This window comes from Dendrobates tinctorius, unplaced genomic scaffold (assembly GCF_039654945.1).
Source record: "Dendrobates tinctorius isolate UK_male_01 unplaced genomic scaffold, ASM3965494v1 ptg000158l, whole genome shotgun sequence".
NCBI classification, from domain to species: Eukaryota; Metazoa; Chordata; class Amphibia; order Anura; family Dendrobatidae; genus Dendrobates; species Dendrobates tinctorius.
Window position 1 is genome coordinate 21891492 of NW_027361825.1, and position 24512 is coordinate 21916003.

The 24512-nt window shown below is 44.3% G+C and overlaps 1 protein-coding gene and 1 long non-coding RNA gene across 2 annotated transcripts in view; both read left to right on the forward strand.

Moving 5' to 3' along the window:
* LOC141051936 (delta(3,5)-Delta(2,4)-dienoyl-CoA isomerase, mitochondrial-like) overlaps positions 1-24512 on the forward strand; it is a 227985-nt gene that overhangs the window by 118322 nt on the left and 85151 nt on the right. The gene's annotated exons all lie outside the window — the stretch shown is intronic.
* On the forward strand, positions 1084-16556 carry LOC141051935 (uncharacterized). Its single transcript, XR_012220714.1, has 2 exons — positions 1084-9849; positions 15773-16556. It is a non-coding gene; the product is annotated as an uncharacterized lncRNA (long non-coding RNA).

Sequence of the window (24512 nt, forward strand, 5' to 3'; positions counted from 1 at the left end):
TGGCCAAGTGTGGTGGAAGAGCCAGACGGTAGACCACCGAGCTGATCCACTCAAGGATATTGAAGGGACCAATGTAGCGCAGAGCGAACTTGGTGGACTCGGCCTGCAGCCTGATATTTTGGGCAGAGAGCCACACCAAGTCGCCAGGGGCAAAAGTTGGAGCGGGGTGCCGATGTGTGTCGGCGGACGCCCTCATTCTCTCCTTAGAGGCTCGAATGGCATCCTGGGTGCGATCCCAAATGTCGCGAGCCTCCACTGCCCAGTCTGCCACCATGGAATCAGTGGAAGACACTGGCATCGGGACGGGGACACGCGGATGCTGGCCGTAATTAAGAAGGAACGGCGTCTGACCAGTTGTGTCAGCCACTGCATTATTCAGGGGAAATTCGGCCCACGGTAGTAAGGATGCCCAGTCATCCTGCCTGGCCGAGACAAAATGTCGCAAGTACGTGACCAGAGTTTGGTTGGCTCTCTCAACCATCCCGTTCGTCTCGAGATGATAGGCGGAGGATAAGTTTAGCTCGATACTGAGTAGATTGCAGAGCTCCCTCCAAAACCGAGACGCAAATTGGGGACCTCGGTCACTAACTATTTTGTCTGGCATACCGTGCAAATGAAATACGTGCTTTATGAGCAGTGCGGCGAGACCACGAGCGGAAGGCAGCCGTGCAAGTGGCACCAGATGCACCATTTTAGAAAAATGATCGGTGACCACCCAGATGACCGTGCTGCCACTGGATTTGGGCAGGCCAACCACAAAATCCATGCCAACCATCTCCCAGGGTCTGTCTGCCACCGGCAGGGGATACAGTAACCCAGCCGGCCTCTGCCTAGAGGACCTTTTCCGAGCACAAGAGACGCATGCCTGAATGTATTCTTTCGTGTCCCGAGCCATGTGCGGCCACCAAAAAGACCTTGCCAGGAGTTCTGTGGTCCGCTTATTGCCAAAGTGACCACCCACCCTGGACGCATGTGCCCACACGAGAACCTCTGGCCGCAGGTGAGGAGGGACAAAGGTCTTGCCCGGTGGTACTGACTCAAGAGCGACTGGGGCCACGGTCCTCAGACTCTCAGTGGGGATGATTAACCGAGGCTCAGCCTCCTCCTCCTGCGCCGAGACCACCGAGCGAGAGAGAGCATCAGCCTGGACGTTCTCACCGGACAGATAGTGCAAGGTGAAGCAGAAGCGGGAGAAGAAGGGCGACCACCTAGCTTTATGGTCAGTGTAGACCTGAAAGGGGAACCGGGCACCCTCCAGGAGATGTCTCCACTCGGAAAAGGCCAACTTCATTGCCAGCAACTCCCTGTCCCCGATGGAGTAGTTCCTCTCCGCCGGTGAGAAGGTCTTTGAGAAGAAGAAGCAGGGATGCTTCCGACCTTGAGCATCCTTCTGGAAAAGGACTGCACCTGCACCGACGGACGAGGCATCCACCTCTAGGATAAAGGGTTTATCCACATCGGGACATTGGAGGATAGGAGCGCCAGCAAAATGGGTTTTTAGATACGAGAAGGCCGCGGAGACCTGTGCTGACCAAACCTTGGGATTGGCTCCTTTTTTGGTGAAGGCGACCAAAGGAGCTACCAGTGTGGAGAAGTGGGGAATGAACTGACGGTAATAATTAACGAACCCCAAAAAGTGCTGCACCGCTTTAAGAGAATGGGGCTCCTGCCAGTCCATTAGCGCCTGCAGTTTGGCAGGATCCATAGCCAACCCCTGGGCCGAGATGATATAGCCAGGAACGGCAAGGACTCCTGCTCAAATTGGCACTTCTCCAACTTGGTGAAGAGAGAATTCTCCCGCAAACGGTCGAAGACCTTGCAGACGTCTCTCCGGTGAGAGGCCAAATCTGGAGAAAAATGAGGATGTCATCCAGATAGACCAACACCAAGGTCGAGAGCAAATCGCGAAAGAAAGTCTTGGAAGACAGCAGGTGCATTACAGAGGCCAAAGGGCATGACCAGTTACTCGTAGTGGCCATCCCTGGTATTAAAGGCTGTCTTCCACTTGTCTCCTTCACGTATGCGGATCAGGTTGTAAGCCCCCCCCATAGATCTGACTTAGTGAAGATCCGGGCCCCTCGCAACCTGTCAAACAACTCAGAGATCAAAGGAAGAGAGTACTTGTTTTTCACTGTAATAGCATTGAGACCTCTGTAGTCAATGCAGGGACGCAGCTCTCCACTCTTAGGTACAAAGAAGAACCCTGCCCCTGCTGACGACACCGACCTCCTAATAAACCCTCTTGCCAGGTTCTCCCGGATATATTGTGAAATGGCCTCCCTCTCCGGGAGAGATAGAGGATACACGCGGCCTCTAGGAGGTTGCGAACCTGGCAAAAGGTCTATCGGACAGTCGTAGGGGCGATGCGGCGGAAGCATCTCTGCCGATTTTTTAGAAAAGACGTCCGCATACTGCTGGTAGTGTCTGGGAAGCGTGGAGAGATCCGCGGGCACTTCCGTGGAGGCTACTTGAACGCTGCCCCTCATGCACCTTCCCTCACAGTCCTTGCTCCAACCCAGAATACTCCCCGAGGACCACTCTATATGAGGGGAATGGCAACGGAGCCAGGGGACTCCGAGAAGCACCTGGTCGATGCCCTCTGGCATAATGAACAGGGACAACGTCTCGTGGTGAGATGGTGGGATTGAGAGCCCAAGAGGTGCTGTCTGGTGGATAATCTGGGATGGTAAGGCCAAACCGTTGACCACCCTGACGGTTACGGGGTGAGGAAGTAGCACCACCGGAATTGCGTGCTTGTGGGCGAAGGCTGAGGACATAAAGTTTCCTTCTGCCCCGGAGTCCACCGTGACCTCTAACTCCCAGGTGGAAGCACCGCTATCTAACGTCCCTCAGAATACCGGTTTGGGGGAGAAAGTTTCCATATCAGCTAGACCCCCACCAACCACCACTGGGCATGATTGTTTTTTTGACCGCTGCAGACACCAGTTAGCTGGGTGACCAGACTGTCGACACTGGTAACAGGGTGCGGAGCTTCGTACTGGGCGCGGCTTGGGGCCGGTGCGAGACACCTCCATGGGTTCTGGAGGTATCATTTCCAGATCGGGGGGTTCAAGAGGTTTAGCGAAGGTGGGAGCCAACCTAACCTTCTGTCTGGATTGAGCACGTTCCAGCCCGCGCTCTGTGAAATGAAGATCAGTGCGGGTGGAAATAGCAATCATCTCCAGACTTACGGGGACCTCCCTGGTAGCTAGAACATCTTTGACATGCTCCGCCAAACCTCTCCAGAACACAGGGGCAAGCGTCTTATCAGGCCATTCAAGCTCGGAGGCCAGTGTCCGGAAACGGATGGCATAATGGCTGACCGAGCGGGATCACTGTGTTAATGCTAGTAACTGGAGAGAGGTGTCGTGAGTGACCCGTGGCTCCAAAAAGACCTGCTTTAGGGACATTAGAAACTCAGCAGCGCTCAGAACGACGGGGTCACCACGCTCCCACAGTGGCGTGGCCCATTCTAACGCCCTGCCCGACAGGAGGGAAACGATAAACCCCACCTTAGCCCGCTCTGTAGGAAATCGCGCAGCCAGTAACTCCAGCTGAATAGAGCACTGGCTCATGAAACCCCTACAGGTGGCGCTGTCACCTGAAAACTTGTCGGGCAATGGGAGACAGGATAATGTCGGTGCAGGCGTGGATTTGGGCATACGAGAGGCAGCCTCTGCGACTGCCTGGGCAGCGGCCGCAGTAACCTTCGCAGCTGAGGTGGGATTCTCGAGAGCCGCCAACTTGCCCTCCTGCTGCCGAATATACTGCAGTAGCTGCTGCTGGTCCGCCATTACTAGCCAGACCCTGGTGCTAGTATAATGTTAGGGACGGCGGAACGCACTAAATAATAAATAATAGTACGTTTGTTCACCGCCGGGGGTCCACCGTGCAGAGGTGTTACGCTGCTGCTACGTAATGGCAGATGCACAATATGGCGGTATAATGCACGCGGGTTGAACGTCACCCGGTGTACGCTGGGCGGTCTCTGTTACCTCACAGAGACGCCGAGGCGTTAAATACAAAGACCGAGCCTGTTGAAGTCACAGAACTCAGCGGATTGCATGCACGGTATATGGTCACAGGACTCGGGCCCAAGACACAGGGTCAGCGTCCCTGGACCTACCGTGCATGCGGCGTCGCAAATGCGGACGCCAATAAGTACTGCTGACTGCAGCGCGGTGACAGACACTGCCGCTGTACGACAATGCCCGGTAGCAGGCATATTGTCGGACGCTAGTACCGTGGATGATATGCACTGTGGCCTGTAGCTTGCCACTGACTGGCGCTGACTCTATCACTAGTTCCCTATCCACACACGTAATATCAGAGGGAGGGGAATCTTAATGAGTCATTTGCAAGTCCATGCATCCGTCATCATTCACACAGGTAGCAACTAGAGTCTATACTAGCGCATGGCCAAGCGGCCATGCAAACCTTTTTTATGCCTCCAGATCCCTGAGATGGACCAATCAGATCTGGAGAAGGACCTGTGCATGTGACTCCCGATCTCCAATGGGAGCATGCTCTCAGTGGAGCGAGGGAAGGACTTAGCCTCTGGAGTGGCTTACTACTGATCAGCCTGCGTTGCTATTGCTGGCCCAGAGGTGGCAGCAACAGCCAGACCCACAGAGCTGGTCTAAGCAGAGCGTCGGGAACGACCGGACTGCTGAGCAGGCTCCTCTGTAGTCGATGGAGAATGGGAGACCGCTGAATGCAAGGCTCTGAATTCCCGCTGTGCAGCTGGAGGAACCCGATGCCTAACACTGGGAAGGTGCAGGCCATAATTGATTGGGTTCAACCTTTGCAGCATTTTCTGGGATTCGACAACTATTATAATAAATTTATCAAGCGTTTTTCTTAAATTGTGAAACCTCATACTGACCTTATACATAAGGGGGAGAATCTCAAGTTTTGGTAGCCAGGAACTATCAGGGCTTTCAAAAAATTAAGTGTTTCATGTCTATTCCTATTCTGATCCAAACTGATCTCCACAAACGTGCATTGTGGAGGTGGATGCTTTGAAGGTCGGAGTAGGGGCAGTTTTGTCGGAGGGGCCCAAAATGCTAACTTACCTGCATCCATGTGCTTTATTTTCTAAAAAATGTTCATGTGCGGAAAGAAATTATGATCTTGGCAATCGTGAGTTACTTTCTGCCAAATTGGCCTTTGAGAAATGGAGGCATTTTTGAAGGGGGCGTTTCATCCAATTACTTGTGGTTACTGATCACAAGTATCTAGCTTACATTGAATTAGCTAAAAGGTTAACTCCTAGACAGGCCAGATGGTCCTTGTTTTTCTCTAGGTTTAATTTTTCGTTTACATTCAGGCCAGGGTTTAAGAATATGAATGGTGGCGCTTTATTTTGTTGTCTCGATTCAGTTTCTTCTCCAGAACCTTCATCCTCCATTATTCCTCAGGATATTATGTTTTCAGTGGTAACCTCAGAATAGGAAGAGGAAATCTGTAAAGTCCAATTGTTTGCTCCTTCCACTACTCCAGGGTCCAAATTATTGGTGCCTGTGTACCTAAGATTGCGTATGTTACAGGAATTTCACGATTCAGTCTTGAGTGATCATCCTGGGGTTACTGCTTCATGGAGAGCCATTGCTAGACTTTTTGGTGGTCGTCCATGCATAATGTTATTAAAGATTTTGTATCTGTGACGTCTGCGCACGCACTAATGTCAGTCACACCCGGTCAGCCGATGAATTGGCTCAATTGACAATTCTATAAATACCATGGACTCATTTGTCCATGGATTTCATCACAGATTTGACTCTGTCTGGTGGGAAAACTGCTGAGGGGTTGTTGACCGATTCTGCAAACAAGCTCATTTTGTTCCTTTGTCAGGATTACCTAATGGGTAAATAGAACTAATATGACCCAAACACATGGTTTAGTAAGCATTTAAATACTAATGCCAATATATATAGTGTCTATAGCCATGTACGTATAATATGGACTTAATAAGCCCTTTCGTCATGAAACAGGAAAGTGTGACGGACTCAGCTCCTGCTGAGCCCATTTTTTGAGTGGACCCTCTGGGTCGTGGCACCCACCCACCGAGGGCGAGCTGACCTTGTGAGAATCCACCCCCTATACAGGGAGTGTCAGGGGCAAGACCAAGGGGGTGAGCCACCACGACTGCTGGGACCAGACGGCCGGCTCAGGGGACACTAGACGAGTGTCTGACGACAAGGACGAGCAGGAAGCAAGACGAGACTAGACGTAGGTGCAAGGTATCTTCATTAGAATAACACAAGATCACATACAGAGAAAACAAGCAAAACGTGCAAGGTGCGCGCGTGGGCACGCCAAGGTCCATAACATGGTACGTGCCAGATGGCACGCCTAGGCACAGGTAATGGCATGATGGCATCGGACTCCGGACTGCTGGCAAACCGACAGGGTCCAGGGATCAGGCTGCGGACGTCAGCTCCGGACATCAGGCCGTAGTCATCTGGTCCCGGACCTCTGGCAACGGTCGGCAGGTTCCGGGCATCCGGCAGGCAAACCAGGGTTCAGGCAAGGAGGCACGACATATCCAAGCAGGGTGCGTGTTTAGGGAACACGCCAAGGTCCAAGGCTAGGTGCATGTGTAGGGGACACGCCAGGGTCCAAGGCTAGGTGCGTGTGTAGGGGACACGCCAGGGTCCAAGGCTAGGTGCGTGTGTAGGGGACACGCCAAGGTTCACAAACGAGACAGGGTGCGTGTGTAGAGCCACGCCAAAGCATAGGATAAGACAGAGTGCGTGTTGAGACACGCCAAGGCACAAGGTACAAGACAGAGTGCGTGTAGAGACACGCCAAGGTACAAGACAGAGTGCGTGTAGAGACACGCCAAGGCACAAGGTACAAGACAGAGTGCGTGTAGAGACACGCCAAGGCACAAGACAGGGTGCGTGTAGAGACACGCCAGGGTTCAGAGCAGGGCTGCGCGCTAGGAGCCACGCAGGGACGCACACCTCACTGGCCAGTGCACACGGCTGTAACACCAGCACGAGGCACGACTAAGGCACAGGAGGGGGCAAAGGAACCTTCGTGCTAGGAGCCACGCCAGGTTCAGGGCAGGGTGCGTGCTAGGAGCCACGCCAGGGTTCAAGGCAGGGTGCGTGCTAGGAGCCACGCCAGGGCACAAGGAAGGGCTGCGTGCTAGGAGCCACGCAGGGGGCACGCCACACTGGCCAGTACACACGGCTGTACACAAACACGTGGCACTTACCATGGCACAGGAGACGGCCAAGGGGAACCCACGCCGGGGTTCAATGCAAGGACAAGGCAGGGAACAAGGCAAGGAATACAGGCAGAAACAGAGCCAGGTCAGAGAGAGGACAGAGTCTAGCAGCGGAGCGTAGGCAGAAGCCCAGAGCCGGGCCAAGGGAAGACCTTGGGACTAGACAAAGAAACGAGCACTAAGGAGAGGAGAAATGGTGCGTGTGCCAGGGAGCACTACAGAGCACCATAGGAGAGAGCGAGGCAGAGCAAGCAAAGACTGAGACCATAGGGAGGAACACAAAGCAAGGAATAGCAAGGCAGAGAACACAGGGAGGACTACAAGTCAAAGCATAGCAAAAGCAAGACATGGCAAAACAGGCGAGGCAGAGAACACAGGAAGGACTACAAGTCAAGGCATAGCTAAGGCGAGACATAGCAAAACAGACTAAGACAAAGAACAGCAGAAGGACTACAAGGCAAAGCAAGGCAAAGACAAACATGGCACGAGAGACAACACAAGACATGGCACAAGACAAGAGGTGGAATACGAGCACGGAGCGTGTGCAGAGACGCACTACAGAGCAAAGTGCAAGGGCACAGAATAGAGGGAGCAACCCCACAGACCCAGAGCCTTGCAGGGAAGCAACACAATAATCAGGCCCTGAGCATAGGAAGAGGCGGCCTGATATAGGGCATAGCACCTCCTCCTCCAGGTCAGGACCAGGGGAGAACTTCCGGATTCTAGACATGACGAGATGATAGCAGAACCAGACAGTGCAGGATCTTAGGAAACGTCACATGATCAGGGTTTCAGACATGACGAGATGATCACCGAACCAACCAGTGCAGGATCCTAGGAAGAACACATGATCCGGGATTCTAGACATGACGAGATGATTGCAGAACCAGACAGTGCAGGATCTTAAGAAACATCACATGATCAAGGACTCCAGACATGACGAGAAGATCACAGAAGGCAGAGCAGAAACGCAGGAATCCTGCAGCTCAGGCATGAGGTGAGTCTGCACACAGCTCTAGCGAACATGCAGGACAGCAGACAAAACATGCGCATGCACATCGCTCCAGGAGTTCTTGAGACAAACAGACATGGCAGACATGGTGGACGTGACAGAAAGCCACTATGAAGAGAAAAGGATGATTATATGGTCAAAATATTATAAATGATTAGTCAGTTTATTAATGTACAAAATATAATGCAAGGGAGCAAAACAGGGGAAGCGCACGTCACAATAATTGCTGCAAACAATTAGGGTACATATCCCTGAGTGTCACTGCATATAGGAAATTATATATCATGATTGACATTATTTCTTATCATATGCATACTTTTTGTATAAGCGGTCCAAATTCTTTTTTATAATCAGGCAGTATATTGTCTACACAGGAGCTATCCCAACCAGCGGTACGATCCCCACAATATACAACCAACATTAGTGGCCATCATGGCCTTGTGCAGACCTGTATTTAGCATATAAGATCATACCTTTGCAGAAAAGCAGTAACATTCCCCGGGGACTAAGCACCCGCCCCCAATGCGCGTTTCGGTCCTGCCCTTGTCAAGGGGCCTGCACACTAAAGGACGTGTGGTGTATAAATTAGGGAAGTACCATCAGCGCATTCTGGCCCCAGTGTCATGCACCAGAAGTGATACCCCAACGATCTGGATGTGACGCATGCGTCTCCATTACAACCACGATGCCAGCCGGCATTGGCGTCATGCAGTAGGAGACACCAATACCACGTGGGGGCATGATGTCAGTCACCATGTATAGATGCCGAAAGTCGGCAGGGGAGACGGAGAAAGGGAGGCGCATGCATACAGGCAAGGGAGGCATCCACCAGGTGCTTTGATTACCAATAGAATAACCTAAGCCCAGTAGGCGGTATATACAAGGGATGACCCTACTCATCTCCAGCCATATGTTGTAATTCAAGCATATGCACTTACATCTATATCAAAAACCCATACAATACCATAATCATAGTATAATAATAAAATATATTCACATGATTATTCGAGTAATAATAAAACACCTTACAGGGGACAATGATGTACCAAAAGCACACACGCATATACATTATGCATATTTGTGACACATTTATGATTGCATTGAAGTATCATCACTGGCTGAGGTTCATCCCAATGTTCTTAACCGCCAAGATGGTGGTAGTAAGAAACAAGTGGAGTATATGACATGCACCAGCCGGGAAGACTACTAAACTAAAAACAATAAAAATTAGTAAAATTAAAAACATTAAGTAGCAATTATTAGAACAGACGTTAACTCAACTCTAACTGCCAGTGATCATAGAAATGGGGCATAACTAATATTTTCATTGAACAAGAAACATGCCATGATTAAGACTTATGTCGAAATGCGTTGGTAAATGCTGCATTTAACACCATTTTTTGTGCAAAGTGTTGCGTTAGCTAGTACTCAATATTTTTTGTGGTGCACCGTGTTTGTATATATTTTTAATATGGATTAATAAATGTTCAATTTTTAAGAAATTCTTGTCTTCCCGCTGGAATCCATCTGTTTCTTGTTCAATTGGACTGGCTGCTCTACCTTTTTCCGTGCAGGATGGAAGGAGAATTCATGTTATCAGGTGAGCTGACTACCCTTTTTTCTTTGTTGTAATATTTTCATTGAGACCAGATGGCTGTAAGGACCCCAACGTCCAAATCCATCTGGTCTCAAGTTGGGCAAGTCTTTTAGATATACACCCACCACGGATCCAAATATCCAGCATATCATTGCCCATAACCCTGAGAAGGCTGCCATCACACTGATGATAGGGCTTAAAATGCCATGGAAGGGTCTTGAGCGTGGAAGCATCCAACTGGCCCGCTGCAGCATTGATGCCAATCACATGCTCCCTAACTCTTACCTTGAGTTGACGTGTCGGCAAACAAATATAGATCTTTAGATCCTGGGGCACGGACATGTGGCACAATAGACCACATTTTTACTAGTGCATGTGATGAGCTATCAATCACAAACCGTCGAGATCAGCTTGAGTCAAAAGCCACATTGATCAATATTTTGACATGCAACACAGCAGCCACATGTGATGCATCCACGTCTCCTCACACCGTCCAAGAATGTGGGAATGGATATCACCTCATAATGACTATGGATAAGATGATCATGTAAATTCCTTGAACGGCACGCTGTGATGGCAGCCCTCTCTGGCATGAATCTCATGATAAAAGGATCAGCCTTCAAAATATGCCAGGACCTGTCAAGTGCTCTCCTCATAAGAGGAAATTGTGAATGGTAGTTTGTAATGAACCTGACAATCTCCTGGTCCTCATTTACCCGTGGTTTGTACAGGAGTGTATGTATTGGTGAATGCTTAGCGCGGCTGTACGCCTTTTTGACCATACGGTTATTATAACCACGTTCCAATAGGCGCAACCTGAGGTACGCTGCTTGAGTCTCAAAATCACCCTCCACTGAACAAAACCTGCAGAGACGTAAAAATTGTCCCGTGGGCACGAATTGAATCATGTGTGCCGGATGCGAAGAGAAGGCATGGAACATCATGTTTGTAGATGTGGGTTTTCGATAAATAATTGTTTGCATCTCATTGCTGTTATCACTCCTCAATTTAATATCCAACAATTCAATCATATCATAATTGTACTGATATGTGAGAAATATATTGTGGTCGTTGTTATTTAGGAACATCATGAACTCCTGTAGGGATTCGGTGGACCCCTGTCAGATCAAAACATGTGATCAATGGACCGCGTCCATGAGAGGACGCGGTCCACCGATGACAAACGATCCGACAGGAGAAAGTCCCTCTCCCACAGCCCCAGGAACAGGTTGGCATATGAGGGGGCAAATGATGCCCTCATAGCTGTTCCCTGGAGCTGTAGGAAGGACCCTTTGAAAATGAAAAATTATGGGTGTGCGTGAACAGTGTCTGCAAATGGAGATTCTGGCTTGGCTTTTATCCTAAGTCATGTAACTAGGCTCGTTAAAGGGTCAACATTGACTTTTAGGATTGCTACCTCCAATAGGTGGCACTAGAGTTCTAGTCCTCTTCCTCTCTGAAGAGACAATTTGCATAATGAACTCTAATAGTTCCAGTATGAGGCTCCTCATATCCTGAGATAGATTAGTTGTGAGAAGAAAATATTTAATGGCTTTTAGTCCATCACTATGCATAATACTGGTGCATAGGGACTCAATGTCCGCAGTAACAGAATGGCATCCTTATCCAGATATAACCCATTCACCCATGTCTTTTAAGAAGGATGGCAATTCCTCTACCAAGGGTTGGAGTTTACAATCTATGCAACAGTTTACGTTCTCAAGATAATTCCCTCTCCCTGAGATAATGGGTCGACCAAGGGGCGCCTGCACGTCCTTGTGAATCTTAGGAAGTAGGTAGAAGGTGGCGATAGTACACCGAACATCATTTAACGTGCAGGCCGCCTGATGAAGGTAGGACTGAAACGCGAGTTGGGGTGGGTGCTTAGTCCCCGGGGATTGTCACTGCTTATCTGCACAGGTATGATCTTAAATTAGTAGCAGTAAGACACACCCGATGAATACACTGAATTGTATAAAAATTATATACAAAAATTAGCATACAAAATAAATAAATATACATCCAATGATATGGTATTAAATACACTGTGTTCCAAATTATTAAGCAAATGATATTTTTCTCTGATTTTCCTAAATAGTCGGTACAAATGACAGTCAGTCTAATAAAGGTCATCACCGGTTAGAGAATATATCAAATTTTATTGAAGAAACCTCCCAATGATAACAGTATAATCTCCAAAATGAATAAAAACTCAAATTGCACTGTTCCAAATTATTAGGCACATTAGAATTTCTAAACATTTGATATGTTTTAAAGAACTGAAAATGCTCATTTGTGGAATTTGCAGCATCAGGAGGTCACATTCACTGAACAAAAAAGCTATTTAACTTCAAAACATTCCTAACAGGCCAAGTTACATGTTAACATAGGAACCCTTCTTTGATATCACCTTCATAGTTCTTGCATCCATTGAAATTGTGAGTTTTTGGAGAGTTTCTGCTTGTATTTCTTTGCATGAAGTCAGAATAGCCTCCCAGAGCTGCTGTCTTGATGTGAACTGCCTCCCACCCTCATAGATCTTTTGCTTGATGATACTCCAAAGGTTCTCCATAGGGTTGAGGTCAGGGGAAGATGGTGGCCACACCATGAGTTTATCTCCTTTTATGCCCATAGCAGTCAATGACTCAGAGGTATTCTTTGCAGCATGAGATGGTGCATTGTCATGCATGAAGAGGATTTTGCTCCTGAAGGCACATTTCTGCTTTTTATACCATGGAAGACAGCTGTCAGTCAGAAACTCTATATACTTTGCAGAGGTCATTTTCACACCTTCAGGAACCTTAAAGAGCCCTACCAGCTGTTTCCCCATGATTCTGGCCCAAAACATGACTTCTCCACCTCCTTGCTGACGTCGCAGCCTTGTTGGGACATAGTGGCCATCCACTACTCCATCCATCTGGACCATCCAGGGTTGCTCAACACTCATCAGTAAACAAGACTGTTTGAAAATTAGTCTTCATGTATGTCTGGGCCCACTGCAACCATTTCTGCTTGTGAACACTGTTTAGGGGTGGCCGAATAGTAGATTTATGCACCACAGCAAGCCTTTGAAGGATCCTACACCTTGAGGCTCGAGGGACTCCAGAGGCACCAGCAGCTTTAAATATCTGTTTGCTGGTTTGTAATGGCTTTTTAGCAGCCACTCTCTTAATTCGATGAACTTGCCTGGCAGAAACCTTCCTCATTCTGCCTTTATCAGCACAAACATGTCTGTGCTCAGAATCAACCACAAATCTCTTAATAGTACGATGATGACGTTTAAGTTTTTGGGAAATATCTAATGTTTTCATCTCTTGACCAAGGCATTGCACTCTTTGATGCTTTTCAGCAGCAGAGAGATCCTTTTTCTTTCCTAAATTCCTTGAAACCTGTGCACTGCTTAATAATGTGGAACATCATTCTTAAGTATTTTCCTTTAATTGAGCTCATCTTGTAAACTAATTATCACAGGCGTTTGAGATTGATTTAAGTGATCCAAAGAGCCCTGATACACAATACCATCTATGAGTTTATTTGAAAAACAAAAAATTACATCTTTAGGACACTTAAATCCAATTTGCATAATAATTTGGAACACAGTGTATAATAGGCATATAGAGGAAACAATGTGCCAACCAAATTTGCATTTATAGGAGATAATGAATCAATGTGCATAAATATAAAAATCCACTGTGAAGTGCAATAAAAAAGCCAAATGTGCTGACATGCAAGTATGAATATATTACCTGTTGGTGGTATAGTAAAAATTCCCCGTGTGGCGGTGCCAGGCAATCCCCGACGCGCGTTTCAGAACCACCGTCCTTCGTCAGGGTGGTGTCGCACTCCCAAAATCAATTGATTTAAATAAGAATATACCAGCTGTTTAATAATGACCAGACGATAGGCGGCGCATGCGCGGTAGGGGCAGCCCGGAAACACACAGCCGCGCGGCGTCATGTGATCCGACGCGTCAGGGAAGCTGACCCCACGCGTCATACACATAAAGACACCCACCGCATATGGCTAACGGAGCACAAACCACACATGCGCACACGTCCGGTCATGATATGTGCCGCTGCAGGCAATATAAGACCATAGCAACAGATAGACGCACGCAACCTGACCTCATTGCAATGGGAATAAATATAAAAATTATTATACATAAACGTGCATGTGAATAATAAAACTGCAACAACACCAATATATTAAGTGCTATGAAAAAAGGTGAAAACCAGAAAAAACTTGAAAATTTATTATAATAAAATACAGTAATAAATGATACAGAAAAGTGAATAAAGTGTATAAGTGTAAAATATAAAATTGAAAATACAAATGAAAATAATTAAAAAATAATAATGAAAAAGCACATGTATTTAAATAAATAATCAACCCAAACAATAATGTAATTAATAAATCAAAAATATAAAAAATGTGCAATAAATAATATATATTCATACAGATGGACAATTACCGTGATATACTAACCTTACAATATATTACACATAATATATAATTATATCATTCATCATAAATAATGTAATACACAAATACACATGCCATATATAGTTATTTCATAAGTTGATTATAAGGTATAAAAATACATATAAATAATACATATCTCAATACATATAATAATACATATCTCATATATCAAAATAAATTAATAATGAATAAATAAAGACAAATAAAATAATACCATTTTGGGCGCGCTACATTGACAATATTTTCTTTGTTTTGCATGATTCTTTGGAATAATTACACATTTTATTAATGAGTTAAATTCTAATAATTTAAATATACATTTGACATACCATCACCAATATGATACCGTCGAATTTTTGGATGTCAAAGTAAGGAGGGATGTGCACAACTGCCTTCAGACCGATTTATTTAGGAAATCAACTGCGGTTAATTCCTTATTACAAGATTCCTCCTCACATCCACCAGCTTTAATTCGTTCAATTCCGATAGGTCAGTTTTTATGCCTATGGCGTATTTGTTCAGACGATTTAGACTTTGAAAGGCAGGCGGAGGAACTTAGAATTAGATTTATGGAAAGGGGATACAGCAGACGCTCGGTAAAAAGAGCATATAATAGAGCAAAACATACAACAAGACACAATGCTCTATATAATAAAGTTTCCAAATCAAACAAATTTGTTCGGTTTATTACCCAATATACTGGGCAAGCTGATGCATTACGAAATTGTCTGATGAAATCTTGGTCAATTTTACAGGCTGACCCTATTCTTTCAAAATATATTGGACCTGCCCCTTGTATTACTTTCAGAAGGTCACAAAATCTGATAGTTTAGTCAAGAGTCACTATATTGGGGAATGCTGTACAACATTTCTTTCCGAATTGAAGCCATCTTTAAGATGTAGATCTTGCGGACAATGTGTAGCTTGTCCGAATATTATTAATGCACAGAGTTTTAGTAACTCAAATAATTCTCAGGTTTTCAAGATCAAACATTCCATCAACTGCCTATCAAAGGCTGTCATATATTATGTGACATGTCCTTGCTCCCTTATTTATGTAGGTCTGACCACCAGACAGTTAAAGGTCAGAGTACGAGAGCATGTACTAGGAATTATGGCAGCTAAAGAAATCCAAGATGTTTCCATGTTAAAAACGTTACCTAAACATTTCAAATTATACCACAACTGTGATGCATCACTTTTAAAAGTGAGAGGGATTGACATGATCAAACCCACAATAAGAGGAGGTAACATTAGCACATCCTTGGCTAAGCTTGAGACCAAGTGGATTTGGACGCTAAACACTGTGTCCCCATTTGGTCTCAATGAAAATGTATCCTTTGTCCCATTTTTATGATCGTGTGCTGGTTTTTTACTTTTAGTATTTTTATGGCACTTCCAAGATGTATTTTAATTATTTTATCTTTTTTTTTTACATATTCAGATTTTTGTGATCATCAAGTTTTTAATATTGGATGAATGATGGCCATGAAGCAGGATGAGCCCTTTATGAAGAATTTCATTTTGAAGCAATCAACATGAAGATTGTTTTACAAGAGTGTTTTGAGTGTTTTGCGTGTTTTGCAGTTGGACTACTATACAAATTTATTATTGCAGATTTATTATGAGATATCTATCTCTGTCAATCCATGATATATTTATATATATATATATTTTTGATATGTATTTTTATTTATTATTTATTTATTATCCTTTTTTCTTTTATTTATTTTTATAATTTTGTATTTGTTTAGTATTATTTTTCATTATTTTATTTTATTTTTCTTTATTATTAATTTATATTGATATGAGATATGTATTATTATATGTAGTGAGATATGTATTATTATTATTTATGTTTTTTTATACCTTATAATCAACTTATGAAATACAGTAACTATAAATGACATGTTTATAACATTATTTATGATGAATGATATAATTATATATTATGTGTAATATATTATAAGGTTAGTATATCACGGTAATTGTCCATCGGTATCAATATATATTATTTATTGCACATTTTTTATATTTTTTATTTTTTTGATATATTAATTAATTACATTATTGTTTGGGTTGATTATTTAAATACATGTGCTTTTTCATTATTATTTTTTTAATTATTTTCATTTGCATTTTCAATTTTATATTTTACACTTATACACTTTATTCACTTTTCTGTATCATTTATTACTGTATTTTATTATAATAAATTTTCAAGTTTTTCTGGCTTTCACCTTTTTTCATGGCACTTAACCCTTTACTGCCATGTGACGTACTATCCCGTCCATGTGCCCAGGGACGGGATAGTACGTCACAGCGATCAGCGGCGCCCACGTGGTGAGCGCTGCTGATCATGGCCGGGTGTCATCTGATTATCACAGCTGACACCCGGCACAATGTGTCAGGGGCGGTCACGGACCGCCCTGACACGTCAACTCCTTGCACACCGCGATCAAACACGATCGCGGTGTACCTGGGGTTAAAGGGAAGCATCGGCAGGGAGGGGGCTCCCTCCGTGCTTCCCTGAGCCCCCCACAGCAGCGCAATGTGCAGTGCTGCTGCGGGGGTCTCCTTCCCTGCAGATCCCCGGATCCAAGATGGCGATGGGGACCTTCGGGGGCCTGCAGGGAGCTGACTTCCTCACTGCCTGCAAAGCACAGGCAAGAGGAAGTCTTCTTCAATGCCTGTGACAGATCGCTGATCTGTCACAGTGATCTGTGATGTGAGAGATCAGCGATCTGTCACAGGACAGTGATGTCCCCTCTGGAAAAACCTAATAAAGTTAAAAAAAAAAAAAAAAAAGTGTAAAAATAATTTTTAAAAAATCGCTAAATAAATTAAACAAAAAAAAAATTCCCTAATAAATTCATTGTTTAAAAATAAAATAAACAATAAAAGTACACATATTTGGTATCGCCGCGTCCGTAACGACCTGCCCTATAAAACTGTCCCATTAGTTAACCCCTTTAGCGAACCCCTTAAAAAATAAAGAACGAAGCAAAAAATAATGTTTTATTATCGTACTGCCGAACAAAAAGTGCAATAACGCGCGATCAAAAAGACGCATATAAATATCCATGGGACCACTGAAAACGTCATCTTGTCCCGCAAAAAACGAGCCACAATGCAGCATCATCATAGAAAAAATAAAAAAGTTATAGCTCGCAGAATAAAGCGATGCAAAAATAATTATTTTTTTATATAAAATTATTTTTATTGCATAAAAGCGCTAAAACATAAAAAAATGACATAAATGAGGTATTGCTGTAACCGTACTGACCCAAAGAATAAAACCGCTTTATCAATTTTACCGCACACGGAACGGTGTAAACGCACCACCCAAAAGAAATTCATGAAAAGCTGTTTTTTGTTCATTCTGCGTCCCTAAAATCAGAATAAAAAGCGATCAAAAAATGTCACGTGCCCGAATATGATACCAATAAAAGCATCAACTCGTCCCACAAAAAATAAGACCTCACATGACTCAGTGGGTCAAAATATGGAAAAATTATAGCTCTCAATATGTGGTGATGCAAAAACTATTTTTACAATAAAAAGTGTCTTTTAGCGTGTGACAGCTGCCAAATATAAAAACCACCATAAATAGTAAATCAAACCCCCCGTTATCACCCCCTTAGTTAGGGAAAAATAATAAAATAAAAAAAATGTATTTATTTCCATTTTCCCATTAGGGTTAGGGCTAGGGGTGTGTTGGGGTTAGGGTTGGAGCTAGAATGGGGGGGTTTCCACTGTTTGGGCACATCAGGTGATCTCCAAACGCAACATGGTGTCTGATCTCAATTCCAGCCAGTTCTGCGTTGAAAAAGTCAAATGGTGCTCCTTCCCTTCCAAGCTCTGCCATGCCCCCAAACAGTGTTTTACCCCCACATATGGGGTATCAGCCTACTCAGGACAAATTGCAAAACAACTTTTGGGGTCCTATTTCTCCTGTTGCCCTTAGGAAAATAAAAAATTGGGGGCAAAAATATCATTTTTGTGGAAAAAAAATGATTTTTTTATTTTCACGCCTGGGCGTTATAAACTTCTGTGAAGCACTTGGGGGTTCAAAGTGCTCACCACACATCTAGATAAGTTCCGTGGGGGGTCTAGTTTCCAAAATGGGGTCAATTGTGGGGAGTTTCAATAGTTTAGGCACATCAGAGGCTCTCCAAACAAACATGACACCCGCAGACCATTCCATCAAAGTCTGCATTCCAAAACATTACTACTTCCCTTCCGAGCCCCGACGTGTGCCCATACTGTAGTTTTCTCCCACATATGGGGTATCGGTGTACTCAGGACAAATTGGACAACAACTTTTAGGGTCCATTTTCTCCTGGTACCCTTGGGAAAATAAAAAAATTGGGGACTAAATGATCATGTTTGTGGAAAAAATACGATTTTTTTTTTGTTTTCATGCCCGGGCGTTATAAACTTCTGTGAAGCACTGGGGGGTCTAGTTTCCAAAATGGCGTCACTTGTGGGGGGATTCCACTGTTTAGGTACTTCAGGGGCTTTCCAAACGCGACATGGTGTCCGATCTCAATTCCAGCCTAAAAAGTCATATGGCGCTGCTTCCCTTCCGAGCTCTGCCATGCGCCCAAATAGTCATTTACACCCACATATGGGGTATCAGCGTACTCAAGACAAATTGCACAATAATTTTTAGGGTCCTGTTGCCCTTGGGCAAATAAAAATTGGGGGTGAAAAGATCATTTTTGTGGAAAAAATGTGATTTTTTTAATAGTACCGCTGTACATTATAAACTTCTGTGAAGCCCTTGTGGGTTCAAAGTTCTCACCACAGATCTAGATAAGTTCCTTGGGGGGGTCTAGTTTCCAAAATGGGGTCACTTGTGGAGGGTTTCCACTGTTTAGGTACATCAGGGGCTCTCCAAACGCGACATGGTGTCCGATCTGAATTCCAACCAATTTTGCATTGAAAAGGTCAAACGGCGCTCCTTCCCTTCTGACCTCTGTCATGCGCCGAAACAGTGGTTCCCCCCCACATATCAGGTATCAGTGTACTCAGGACAAATTGCACAATAACTTTTGCAGTCCAATTTCTCCTGTTACCCTTGGTAAAATAAAAAAAATTGAACCTGAAGTATTTTTTTTTGTAAAAAAAGTTAAATGTTCATTTTATTTTTTAAATATCCAAAAAATTCCTGTGAGGCACCTGAAGGGTTAATAAACTTCTTGAATGTGGTTTTGAGCACCTTAAGGGGTGCAGTTTCTAGAATGGTGTCACTTTTGGGTATTTTCTATCATATAGACCCCTCAAAGTGGCTTCAAATGTGATGTGGTCCGTAAAAATAAAATGGTGCTGCAAAAATTAGAAATTGCTGTTCAACTTTTAACCATTATAACTTCTTAACAAAAAAAAATTTTGGTTCCAAAATTGTGCTGATGTAAAGTAAATATGTGGGAAATGTTACTTATTAAGTTTTTTCTGTGCCGTATCTCTGTGATTTAAGGGCATAAAAATTCAAAGTTGGAAAATTGCAAAATTTTCGCCAAATTTCCAATTTTTCACAAATAAACGCAAGTTATATGAATGAAGTTTTACCACTATCATGAAGTACAATATGTCACGAGAAAACAATGTCAGAATCACCTGGATCCATGGAAGCGTTTCAGAGTTATTACCTCATAAAGGGACAGTTGTCAGAATTGTAAAAATTGGCCCGGTCATGAACGTGCAAACCACCCTTGGGGGTGAAGGGGTTAATATCAGAACCCCACACACAGATACAAGACACTGCTCAGCTGCTCCTCCAGAAAGGTAGGCATATGGAAATAGGTAGTGGGAACTGGGGTCTTTGTCTCTCTACAGGAGGTGTCAGGGGGAAAGGAAGTACCAGTTCTTATAGTGCTGGCAGAATGTCGATGAATGGGAACTGTCCACTAAAAATGAGTGATTGAAGTTACAGAGCCGCTATCTCCATTTAATTGTATATGTTGCGGAGTTTAACTTTTTAATGAATATACCATTTTGGACCCCCATGAACAAACTATTTTTATTTTCCATCACTGCATTCCGTGAGCAATAACTTTTTTTTTTCTCCCTTAGAAAGTTCGTTTTCACGTGTTTTACTAATCTTGCACAAAAATCCCTTATTAAAATATTGTGTAATATATATATATACTGTATATATATACACACACATACACATATGTAGTGTATGATGAGTGTGGGGCACGGCGTGTTTGATAAGGGGAGGGGGTGGAGAGAGCTCAGAGGAGCGGCGTGCTCATTTTTTTTTTTAACTTTGTGTGCACATTGCGGCTAGCCAATCAGGGCGCAGGAAACATCCACAATGTCCAGACATAACAGCTTGTGCCATTGGCTGCTGAAATCACATGTCCCTTTCCATATAAATAGTGGACATCTTGTTTTAGCGCCATTTTGACACTAAGGCCGGCGTCACACATAACGTATAAAAAAACGAACCGTATTGTACGGCCGCAATATGCATAAATGGTCCCTAAATAGTGATCCGTATGTCATCCGTTGTCAGGGTGTGGCCCGGTCATGAACATGCAAACCACCCTTGGGGGTTAAGGGGTTAATATATTGGTGTTGTTGCAGTTTTATTATTCACATGCACGTTTATATATAATAATTTTTATATTTATTCCCATTCCAATGAGGTCAGGTTGCGTGCGTCTATCTGTTGCTATGGTCATATGTTGCCTGCAGCGGCACATATCATGATCAGACGTGTGCGCATGCGTGGTTTGTGCTCCGGGAGCCATATGCGGTGGGTGTCTTTATGTGTATGACGCGCGGGTTCAGCTTCCCTGACACGTCGGATCACAAGACGCCGCGCGGCTGTGTGTTTCCGGGTTGCCCCTACCACTCATGCGCTGCCTATCGTCTGGTCATTATTAAACAGCTGCTTTATTCTTATTTAAATCGATTGATTTTGGGGGTGCAACACCCCCCTGACGAAGGATGGTGGTTCCGAAATGCATGTCGGGGAGTGCCTGGCACCGCCACACGGGGACTTTTCACTATACCACCAACAGGTAATATATTCATACTTGCATGTCAGCACATTTGGCTTTTTTATTGCACTTCACAGTGGATTTTTATATTTATGCACATTGATTCATTATCTCCTATAAATGCAAATTTGGTTGGCACATTGTTGGTCCATAATTATGCATTAGCACTTTATATTTCACTATTTGCACTTTTTATACATATATTTTTTATATATTATTTATATATCTTTATTATATATCAAATCATGATTTAATATATATACGGTATATCAGATTAGTGCATCTTGTAAATTTTAATGTTTTTGACAGTTAGATCATCATATATTAGATTCTTTGTTATTTATATTTATCTGTAATTTTGTGTGTATATATTTTTTGCTATGTCGTTGGTATAGTGATTAATTATTTATATATATTAACTATATTGGATTATATTTGATTATTTATATGATTTTATTGTAGTCCCTGAATATTTATAATTAATTCTTATGAGTTGGTGTGTTACATAGGCACTTTTCTCTTACATTATTATAATAATTTTTTTGCCAATTGATTTCAATAAAGACTTTTTAAACATTTGAGCCATCCCTGTTTTATTTTTTTATCATTATTACTATTTTTATTTTTTGTCTGTATTTTTGATCCAACATTGTGGATTTATGTAGTATAATTACCGAATGGTCTGCCATTCAATCACGGAGACACATTTGTGATACTTGTATATTTAATACCATATCATTGGATGTATATTTATTTATTTTGTATGGTAATTTTTGTATATAATTTTTATACAATTCATTGTATTCATCGGGTGTGTCTTACTGCTACTAATTTAAGATCATACCTGTGCAGATACCTGGCCCTTTAAGTCAATATCCAGCTCTTCACGAGTTTACAGATATGACAAGGGAAAGAACTGGATATTGACTTAAAGGGCCACTTAATATGGTGGTAATGGCGGTTTCCGAAAGGAGCCACTCCTTGGCTGGGTCCTTCCCTGGAGGAAGATCTGGCTAGTCCCGTGTTTGAGACTCTTAAATGAGGCTCCACGGACTTTATTTGCATATTCGTATTTCCCAGGGAGCAATGCACCTAGGATTTCACTGATTGAGCGCCTTTGCCGGCTGCCGCAGTGTTTTCTTTGACTGGTCTCCCTGAGGTCAGTGATTGTTTCGTGATGTTGGTCTACTAGGCATTGCTCCCACCTAGCCAGAATCCTACTCCACACTGATGAGGGGCAACACCCCCGAAACAGCTGTCTGTGGATGGATACCTGGCCTTGGTATTTCCCTTGTCATATCTGTAAACTCGTAAAGAGCTGGATATTGACTTAAAGGGCCACTTAATATGGTGGTAATGGTGGTTTCCGAAAGGAGCCACTCCTTGGCTGGGTCCTTCCCTGGAGGAGGATCTGGCTAGTCCCGTGTTTGAGACTCTTAAATGAGGCTCCACGGACTTTATTTGCATCTAAAATTTCCTGGGAAACTTGGGTGTCCAGTGGCCCCCCTAGAAGAGGGGCTACTGTCACGGTTACACCCCTCAGTGTGTCTAGGATGCAATTACTGACAACTCAGCCGACCGATCTTGTACAGGGGCGTGCTGAAGCTGTCAGTACTTTGACAGCTCAATCGTCCAGTCTGGTGTAGGGACGAGCTGAGCTATCGGAGTGTTGATTGACAGCTCAGCTGTCCAACCTGAGACTGGAAGGCGCTGGCTGTCTCCAGGTGTTTATTGTCCCAGTTGATTGCTCTGCTACGTAACTGACCTGTTACTCCCAGACCTCTGCCAGACGTACATTACATTAAGCTACTGTGTGATTTGTGCCTTGCATTCTGTTTGTTGATCTTTCGCTGCCTGACCTTGGACCTCGTTCTGACCATCCATCTGTTTAACCCCTTTTGCACTGATCTGCTTTCTTTAGTATTCTGACCTCAGAACTATAACGGACTGGGTGGTGGAACCACTGTATCTTGATCCGAAGAGAGCCTGGAGGGGCGTGACTAGGTAGCCTTACCAAGTCCGACCTCTGATGCATGGCAGCTGACGATACTGAGATCCAAGGAGGGACGAGGAAGGCGGAACCAGGTGCTACTCAAGGACAGACCTTGGGTGGGTGGCAGCTGATTCCTAAGGGATAGGAGGCAGGAACGGTCAGGAATGGTAGTCTTGGCAAGTACTGGCTGGCATGACTGGTATAGTGACTGGCACAAGAGACACATAGGCAGGCAGGTACCGGTGACGAGCAAGACTGGTATCTTGGCAGACTGGTGCAAGTGGGCACAGCTGATAGACAGACTGGCAGGCACGGCTGATAGACCGGAGGTATACTAGGATATGAGCAAAGGGACCTGAGACCTAGCATGCGTATTTAGAAACAGACTAACAATGTTGCACAGGCACCTCCCATCAGGAGGAGGTGCTATAAATTAGTTTCTCCCAGCCATTGGCTGGGGATAATTTAGGATGGCGCACGCTGTCCCTTTAAGAGGGCAGGAAAGCGTGCTCCCTAAGCACAGTGCCTGGGGATCTGCGAGCTGTGCGCACACCCTTGGCAGCAGGAGAAGGAGGAGAAAGTGTGGGGCCGTGGCAGTGAGTCAGGGCATTGTGCAGGAATGCCAGCTCTACAGTACCCCCCCATTTATGCCCCCTCTTCTTCAAGACCGCAAGAAATCTCTCCAGGAGGAAATGGGCGTGGATGTTCTCCATGGGCTCCCAGGACCTCTCATCAGAACCAAAACCCTTTCAATCCACAAGAAAAAGGGTTTTTCTCTTATCCTCTTTGTAGCCAGGATGTTTTCTACCTCGAAAACGTCTTCAGTGCTGTATGAAGCAAAAGTGGTACCAGGATCTTGGAAAAAAGGAATGAGGATGGCAGGCTTGAGGAGAGACACATAAAAGGAATTGGGGATCCGTAGAAAGACTGGGAGTTTGCGCTTGTAGGCTACCGAATTAATCTGTTTTAAAACCTTGAAGGGACCAATGAAGCAAGGACCCAGTTTATTCAAGGGTACCTTGAGATGGACATAGTTGGACGACAGCCAGACCTTGTTCCCAGGACAAAGCAGAGTCAGATCAAGACGTCTCTTGTCTGTGTCTTTTCATCCACTCAGAAGACTTCAATAAGGTGGACTAGGTGTCCTCCTAGATTTTCTAAAAACCCTTGATGAA